The 7,707-nt window shown below is 30.8% G+C and overlaps 1 long non-coding RNA gene across 3 annotated transcripts; it reads left to right on the top strand.

Moving 5' to 3' along the window:
- The first annotated feature begins 4,237 nt into the window (after nucleotides 1-4,237).
- Nucleotides 4,238-7,350, top strand: LOC126745725 (uncharacterized). Of its 3 annotated transcripts, none has more exons than XR_007663660.1 (11): nucleotides 4,238-4,465; nucleotides 4,528-4,886; nucleotides 4,949-5,050; nucleotides 5,117-5,434; nucleotides 5,501-5,685; nucleotides 5,739-5,839; nucleotides 5,915-6,137; nucleotides 6,205-6,345; nucleotides 6,407-6,545; nucleotides 6,797-6,948; nucleotides 7,012-7,350. It is a non-coding gene; the product is annotated as an uncharacterized LOC126745725 (long non-coding RNA). The 3 variants fall into 3 exon arrangements; XR_007663659.1 differs by having other exon boundaries at nucleotides 6,407-6,948; nucleotides 7,012-7,054; nucleotides 7,101-7,350; XR_007663658.1 differs by having other exon boundaries at nucleotides 6,407-6,948.
- The last annotated feature ends 357 nt before the right edge of the window (nucleotides 7,351-7,707 follow it).

Genomic DNA, 7,707 nt, shown 5'->3' with positions numbered 1-7,707 from the left:
TGTTAACTTATGTTTTTATAGAAAATAGATGGAAAGAAAGCAAATAAAAGTGTAACACCATTTCTTAGGTCTTTTACAGCAAACTTTACCGATTTTAAGCAATACGTTCTAAATTCGTCTTTTTAATTAGTGTGTTTGTCGGAGACATGGGTTACTAAAAATGTTGATATAGAAATTATAAATATTCCCAATTATGTTTTCATAGGTCAAAATAAGTTGCAAGCTAGGGGAGGTGGCGTTGGACGACATGTGAGGAATTCTGTAAAGTTTAAAATATAAAATTCTGAGCTCTGGAGATCTCGGCTTTGTTGAGTATATGTGGGTGGAGGTCAATAATTTTGGAAAAAAATTGTTTTAGGTATATTATACAGACCACCTTATGGCAATATTAATCACTTCCTTGATTCCTTTAAAACAAATATTGCTGACCTCTATGCTTAATCTGAGGATATTTTATGTTTTGGAGATTTTAACATTAATCTATTACACGTTTATATTATTCCACTATCTAAAATCGATAAACCCAGGGACATGAGTCATCTACGTTCTGTTAGCATACTTCCATGTTTATTGAGAATTTATCGGAAAGTTTTAGAAAGGAAAAATAAAGGGAAAAAAAAGAGAAAGAGATTTTGTCGACAAATATAATATTCTTCCTTGCAGAGAGTTTGGGTTTCGCCCTGGATAGGATTGCTCAAGTGCAATGCTAGATGTTACAGATGCCTTGATTAAAAGTAGACGGTGGCCAAGTTAGTGTTCCAATTTTCCTCGATTAAAGCATTTGATATGATAAATCACTCCATTCTCCTCGCAATATTATACTATATCGGGCTTGGTGACTCTGTAGAAAGACTTATACAATCTTATTTGGAACCAAATAGATCTCAACAAGTTCTTTACCGAGATAAATTATCTGATAAAATATCTTGGTTCAAACAGGTGTTCCTCAGGAAAAGCATACTAACTCCCTTATTGTATACTATTTACACCTTATGTCTCATAGAGTCTCTACAGTTATGTTCACATCATCTGTATGTCGATGATACGCAGATCTCTTATTCTTTCTACTTGAGTGAACTTGAAACCCCCATGGATCTTAATAACCAAAATGTTTGAAGTATATTTCAAATCGCTTTTAAGCATCAATTGAAAATAAACCCCAATAAAACTAATATTATTCTATTTGGCAAACTTCTAAAAATCTAGTTTTAAATCGTCTAGGTCCTATGTTATATATGGACTATGAACACTATGAACACTATGAAGAACAAAAACAATTAACAACCGTATGTGTGCTAGATTTTAGCAAGGCATTTGACACTCTAAGTCATGATATGCTACTAGCTAAATTAAATTTCTTTGGTTTTTCTAATACTTCTATTACCATACTAAGATTTTACCTGACCAGTAGGTTTCAATGCGTGAAAATTAATTCTCACCCCTTATAGCCAAAATCTGAATTTATTCCTGTTTCCACTGGGGTACCTCAGGGATCTCTATTAGGACCCTTATTATTCTCATTATACGTTGCTGATATGAAAAATATTATAGACTTTCTAACTTTTATATTTCAATACTACAATAATACGCAGATGATTCTCAGATTTATACATCGTTCTCATTAAACTGCTTACGACACTTACAAAAATTTAATTCTGACTTAAATTACTTACATATACACTACCGCTCAAAAGTATTTGCCGACATGTGACTGTTTTAAAGTTGTAACTAAAAATAATAAACCCATCAGTTACTCTTATGAAACGGTTTATTTATAACAAAATGAATATAAACAATACATTTTTCAATTAATTAAATTTAAGAAAATCAAATTTTGGATTAATTTTCATGTCCGCCTCGATTTTTAATAACAGCTTCGCACAGTTTCGTTGGTCTTCTAGTTAATTTGTCCAACGTTTCCTGAGGTATCTTGTGCCACTCTTGGATGATCCTCCACAAGTCTTCTTTTGATGTGGGGCATAATTTTCGCACTTGTCTGTCCAGTTCATCCCACAGTAATTCAATAGGATTGAGGTCCGGTAATTGTGGGGGCCATACCATAACTTTCAGAAGATGTTGCCTTTGTAATTGACCTAAATATTGCTTGCACAATTTCGACGTGTGTTTGGGGTCATTGTCATGTTGAAAGATGAAGTTTTCCCCAATTATTCGAGTACCAGAAGGAAGTACATTATCACTTAAAATTGTTTTGTAACCCTCTTTTGGTAGAATTCCCTCTATTATAATTAGATCGCCTACTGCAGAGCCTCCGAAATAACCCCACACCATCACCGAACCACCACCGTGCTTAACTGAGGCCACCGTAGAGTTCTCAGCGACTCTTTCATTGGCATAACGGCGAACAAAAACTCGCCTCTTCATTCCAAAAACTTCGAATTTTGACTCATCACTCCGAAGAACTTTTTTTCAGTCACATCTTTCAGTAGCGGTTTTGATAAAGCTAAACGTCCTTTAAGACCAGCATTATAAAGTCACCGTTTTACTGTCGAAACACTGACCGCTTTTTTATGCTCCTTGTTGATTTTTGCTGTGATTTCAGGGGCGGTAAGGCTTCTATTGCGTTTGCTTGTAATTATATATACTATAATTATATATATTTAAATACTCATTTGAACTTGTTGCCTTTGGCCTTCCCGATCGAGGTTTGTTGCTAATAATCTCTGGTGAATTTCCTAGCATTATAATCGACAGTCCGCTTTGGAATTCCCAAATCCGTCAAAAAATGACGGTTAGTCTTTCCAGCCTTATGAAGTCCAATGATAATACCTTTTGTTTCTACCGATAACTCTTTTGTTTTAACCATTTTAAAGAATATTGAAAACCCAGCGAAGAAAGGGTGACAATCGTCAATAAGGAAGCAAAATTATTAACCAATGTTACACAAAATCAATTCTTGAAAACTAAACACCTTTAAATGTTTCAAATTTCATCGGAAACGAGCTGTAAACAGATTAGTTTTTTAGAAGAAGTGCATATTTTCACTAAATTGTTTGTTATTTGCAAGACTATTTTTACATACTCAGTGTTTTTCAATGAACCATAGTTGATAGGTATGCTATAGTTGATAGGTATCTAAATATAGATATAAAGATAAGATTTTTATATCTAATTTAAAATATTAAAAAGAATACATGGTGGGCCAATACTTTTGAGCGGTAGTGTATATATTCTAAGGCTCATAATTTGAAACTAAACCCTTCAAAATCGTGTCTTTTATTTCTAGGATCCAATAGAACTAACATAGAACATGTTTCTCAAGACTTTGTGGTTAAAATAGACAATATGGTAGTACCGGTGGGTAATAAAGCAAAGAATTTGGATATTATTTTTGATAATACTTTGTCTTTTTCAGCCCACATAAACAAAAAAATTGTCACTGCTTAGATGCGCTTAAAATATTAAAATAATCTAAAGCGTCACTTACCGAGTGAAAGAAACCAAGTATTTTTTGTGCAACTCTTTAAATTTATCATTGTTTGAATATGGTGATGTAATCTACATTAACGCAATTACATCGGCAGTTTCAGCTTCTATTTAAAAAGTGCAAAATTCCTGTATGCGTTTTCCTTTAATATTTGCTACAGAAGTCATATCACCCCATATCTTAATAATCATTTTATTTTTTCAATTTAAAATGGACGCAAATATTACATGTACTCTTTCATATACAGAATTTTAAAATCAGGAAACCCACCATATCTAAGAAAACTTTTCAATGTGCATGAACACAACCATAATACCAGATGGTTTAATATTTTTAGGGTTCCTCAACATAAACAGTAGCTTTTCAAAAATCATTTAGTTATGCTGCAAATTTTTAACAATTTTTTTCAAGCTCTTATTATCAAAATGTATCGAAAAAATATACTTACGTAAGGTTTTTTTGTTTCCTTTTTTGTTGCTTTTTCTTGAGGATGTATCACTTAAAAGTGCCTTGCAGAGGTACTTTTGAGAAACGGTTTTTATAATCGAGATGCAGTTCTATTTGCTAACTTCAGTTACATCATAAGTACAACTGTTTTGTAAATTTTGATATTGGCAAATAAACGTTTTGTATTTGAATTTGAACATAAATAACTCTGGAATTCCCATAGTTGCACATGCTAAAAATCTGGGTTTGATTATTGACACTGATTTGCGTTTCCGAGGATACATTAATTTCCGCACCCATACGGGCCAATGAAATCACAGATCGCTTTCGGATTTTGTCAGTCGGCATCGTCGAAATAATCGGCGGGACTGTTGATGTGGTTTGCTAACCTCACTTTCAATTTTCAGCTTTGAGCTTTGAGTTTTTGAAACGTTTTGTTGTTTATTTACAATTTGTGCGACCAAAAGTAATTATTATTACTTACATTATCTTGTTTCCTTGTAAATTGAAAACACCACTGTATATTTACATTAATTTACTACACCTTTATTCGGTGAACATGAATATAAACAGGTAAGTGCTTTTAAAATTAAGTACCTTTGTGAAATTTTATTAAACAGTATATATTTTTTTAGGGATAATAAATTAATATGTGAAGATTGTGGAAAGTCATTTTCTTCTACTTCAACATTGTATCGGCAAATGAGGGATATACATAGTAAAAAACAGAGTGAAAAAGAGAGCCAACACATTATTTGCCCCCTTTGCCTAGAGAAAGAGAAGTTTACATCCTATGATTCTTTAATAAGACACTTTCATAGTATTCATAATATAGATATTAAAAAATCTGTTTTAAATTTTAGGAATTTGGCAGAGTTTAAAATTTGGAGGTCTGCAGAAAACAGAGAGGTAGATTATGCTGTTCATCGAAGAAAGAAATGTGCTAATGGGGAAGAATTTATTTACTATAATTGTAATAGAAGTGATTCAAAAGGTACCTAGTTAGTTTTATAATTATTTAAGTCGGTAATTTTTTAATAATTAATCATGTTTTAGGATATGTCAGTACATGTTTGCAACGGAATTTAAAGTCTAAAGGAAGCATTCGTATGCAAGGAATTTGTCCATCAAGAATAATAGTTAAAATTCTAGTAGATGGTAGGTATTTTTTTCTTAATAATTATTAAAATAAAAGATTTATTCATTTATATGATATTTTTTCAGGAGTGATTAGAGTAAGATTTTTTGAAACCCACGTAGGACACGCTGACGAAGAAGCAAAAGGCTAACAAAATCGGAACAGGAGATAATTGTGGATAAATTAGCAGCAGGAGTTTCAAATAAGAGAATTATTCAGGAGGCCAGAAGCATAGATGGCAATACAAAGGAAAAATTGTATAACATGTGGAGATTTAGAGTACCTAATACGAAAATTTAATATTGACAAGAAAAGGGACAGTGATGATATGATAACCACAGTGTTAAAAATTCAGGAATGGAACAGTGATGGAAAAAATCAAGGATTTTTATTTAAACACATAGGTTAGAATTGCAATTTTATATATTAATATTATCTTAACAAGTTAATGTTGTATAAATGTATTTTAGGAGAAACTTATCCAGGATTAGAAGAAGATGATTTTGCAGTTGGATATATGAATGCTATTATGAAAAAAAAATTAAGAGATTTTCGAAAAATAATCTGTATAGATGGAACTCATATAACAAATAGGAGAAACTGGGACTTGACAATTGTGTTAATAAGAGATGAACAAAATATGGGTTTTCCAGTGGTATTCTTACTAAGTAACAGATTAGATCCATTAATTCAAGAGGTTTTTTTTAGGGCACTTAAAACTAGATTAGGGGAAGCAGTTCAAGCTGAATATATAATGAGTGATGACGATCCAAAATATTACAATGCATGGATAATGGCTATGGATGCAGGTATGTGTATACTGTATAATCAAACAGTATCATAGATCAATAGTTATTTTATGTTATTTTTTCACTTATTTGTAGAACAAAAACCAAGAAGATTACTTTGTACCTGGCATATAGTGAAAAATTGGAACATACAAGGAAAGTCTAAAATCAAGAAGTTGGAAAACAGACAGATAATGAAACCTGAAATGAGGAAAATTTTAAAGGAGACTGACCCACAAAAATTTATAAAACTGAAAGAGAACTATTTTAAGCAATTAGAAGAAGAGGAGGAAACTAATTTTCAGAATTACCTGAAAAAGTACTTCACTAAATAGTCAACACTAAAAAATTATAAAACAAATGTAATTAATTCTTTAATATTTTAGGTACTATTTCCAAAGTTCAGAGAGAATAATGATGTGGGCACATTGTTATAGAATCAATGCCGGAATTAATACAAATATGGCAATTGAAAGCTTAAATAAAGTTCTGAAGTACAACAAAATGAATGGAAAGCAGAATATTAGGTAAGGAAATTTTAACACATTACAAAAAAAAATATGTAGAAAATATATTTTCTCTTAAAAGGATTGAAAAACTGTTGGATTTACTGGATGAACTTGTTGATGAAAGAATGTGAAAAAGAATTATAAACATGGAAAGGACAAATGCAAATAATTATCAGCACAAAATATGTCAGAGTGCACATAAAAAAGCAGAAGAAATGGTGGGTAATAACGGTAATGTATCATATTCTGAATTAGGACATTTTAAGGTCGTTTAGTGATAATCATAAATTGTATTGTGTAAATTATAATGAGGTTTGTGATGAGGACTGTAGGGCAATGTATTGTGAGAAGTGTAAAATATGTAAACATAAATATAATTGTGATTGTCCAGAATATACTGTTAAAAGTGTCATGTGTAAGCATATACATGCTGTAGCTTTATTTGAGCAGAGGAGCGAATATGTTTCAGGTTTCATGTATGAATTGCAAGAAGATAATAATCTGTATGTCAATGAACCTTCAACAGGCAAGACAGTTTATGAGGATGAAGTAAATAATTTTCTTGACGAGACTGAAAATAGAATGAATGTGACATTTATTGATTTTGAAAGAAAGCGTGAGGTATTTAGTTTAACAATAATTTTATTTGGTAGTTCTATAATATAGTATGGTATAAAATTGTAGATTTGTCTAGAACAATTTTGCTCTGAAATTCGTAATTATGGTGGTGAGTTGGGTGAACATGACTTAGAAAAATTTATGGGTGATTTTAGAAATTTTATGTAGACAGTAAAACAAAAAGAAATGGTGATGAGTAAAAAAGAAAAATAGAAAAGAACTATTTTATTACTGAATGACATTGCTTTTGTGAGTGACCTATTCTGGTATTATATCTAAGTGGTGTTGGCTATTTCTATTCATGTAATTCGTTGGCTTATGGTGAAGGATAATTATAAAATATATTTTTTTAATTTTGATTTTATCTTTATTACAATTAAATAATATATTAGTGTTTGTTTCATATTTATTGATATTTATTTTCAACTTTTGTAAATAGAACCCTTTGTGCAACTATGTTATATATATATATTAGTAGATTGCTTAGTAGATGAAGTTGATATAATAAATTTTGAATATTCTGCATCAGTGTTATGAATAAACCTACTTTACTAAAATATAATCTGGTTGTTTTATTCATATTTAATAAGCTCAGATCCTGAAAAATATTGGTCTTTTTTCATTGTTGAAAAAGAACACAGGAAATGTTTTCCATTATTATGACTCATTTCATAGTATGCAATTGCATCTGATGTACGGATCACACGAGACAAGAAAGTGTAATAGGTAGGTATATCTCAATAAAATAATACTTATAATAAT

This window comes from Anthonomus grandis, chromosome 16, assembly GCF_022605725.1.
Source record: "Anthonomus grandis grandis chromosome 16, icAntGran1.3, whole genome shotgun sequence".
NCBI lineage: Eukaryota > Metazoa > Arthropoda > Insecta > Coleoptera > Curculionidae > Anthonomus > Anthonomus grandis.
The sequence above is the reverse complement of the archived record's forward strand: the minus strand, read 5'-3'. Positions and strand labels throughout refer to the sequence as shown.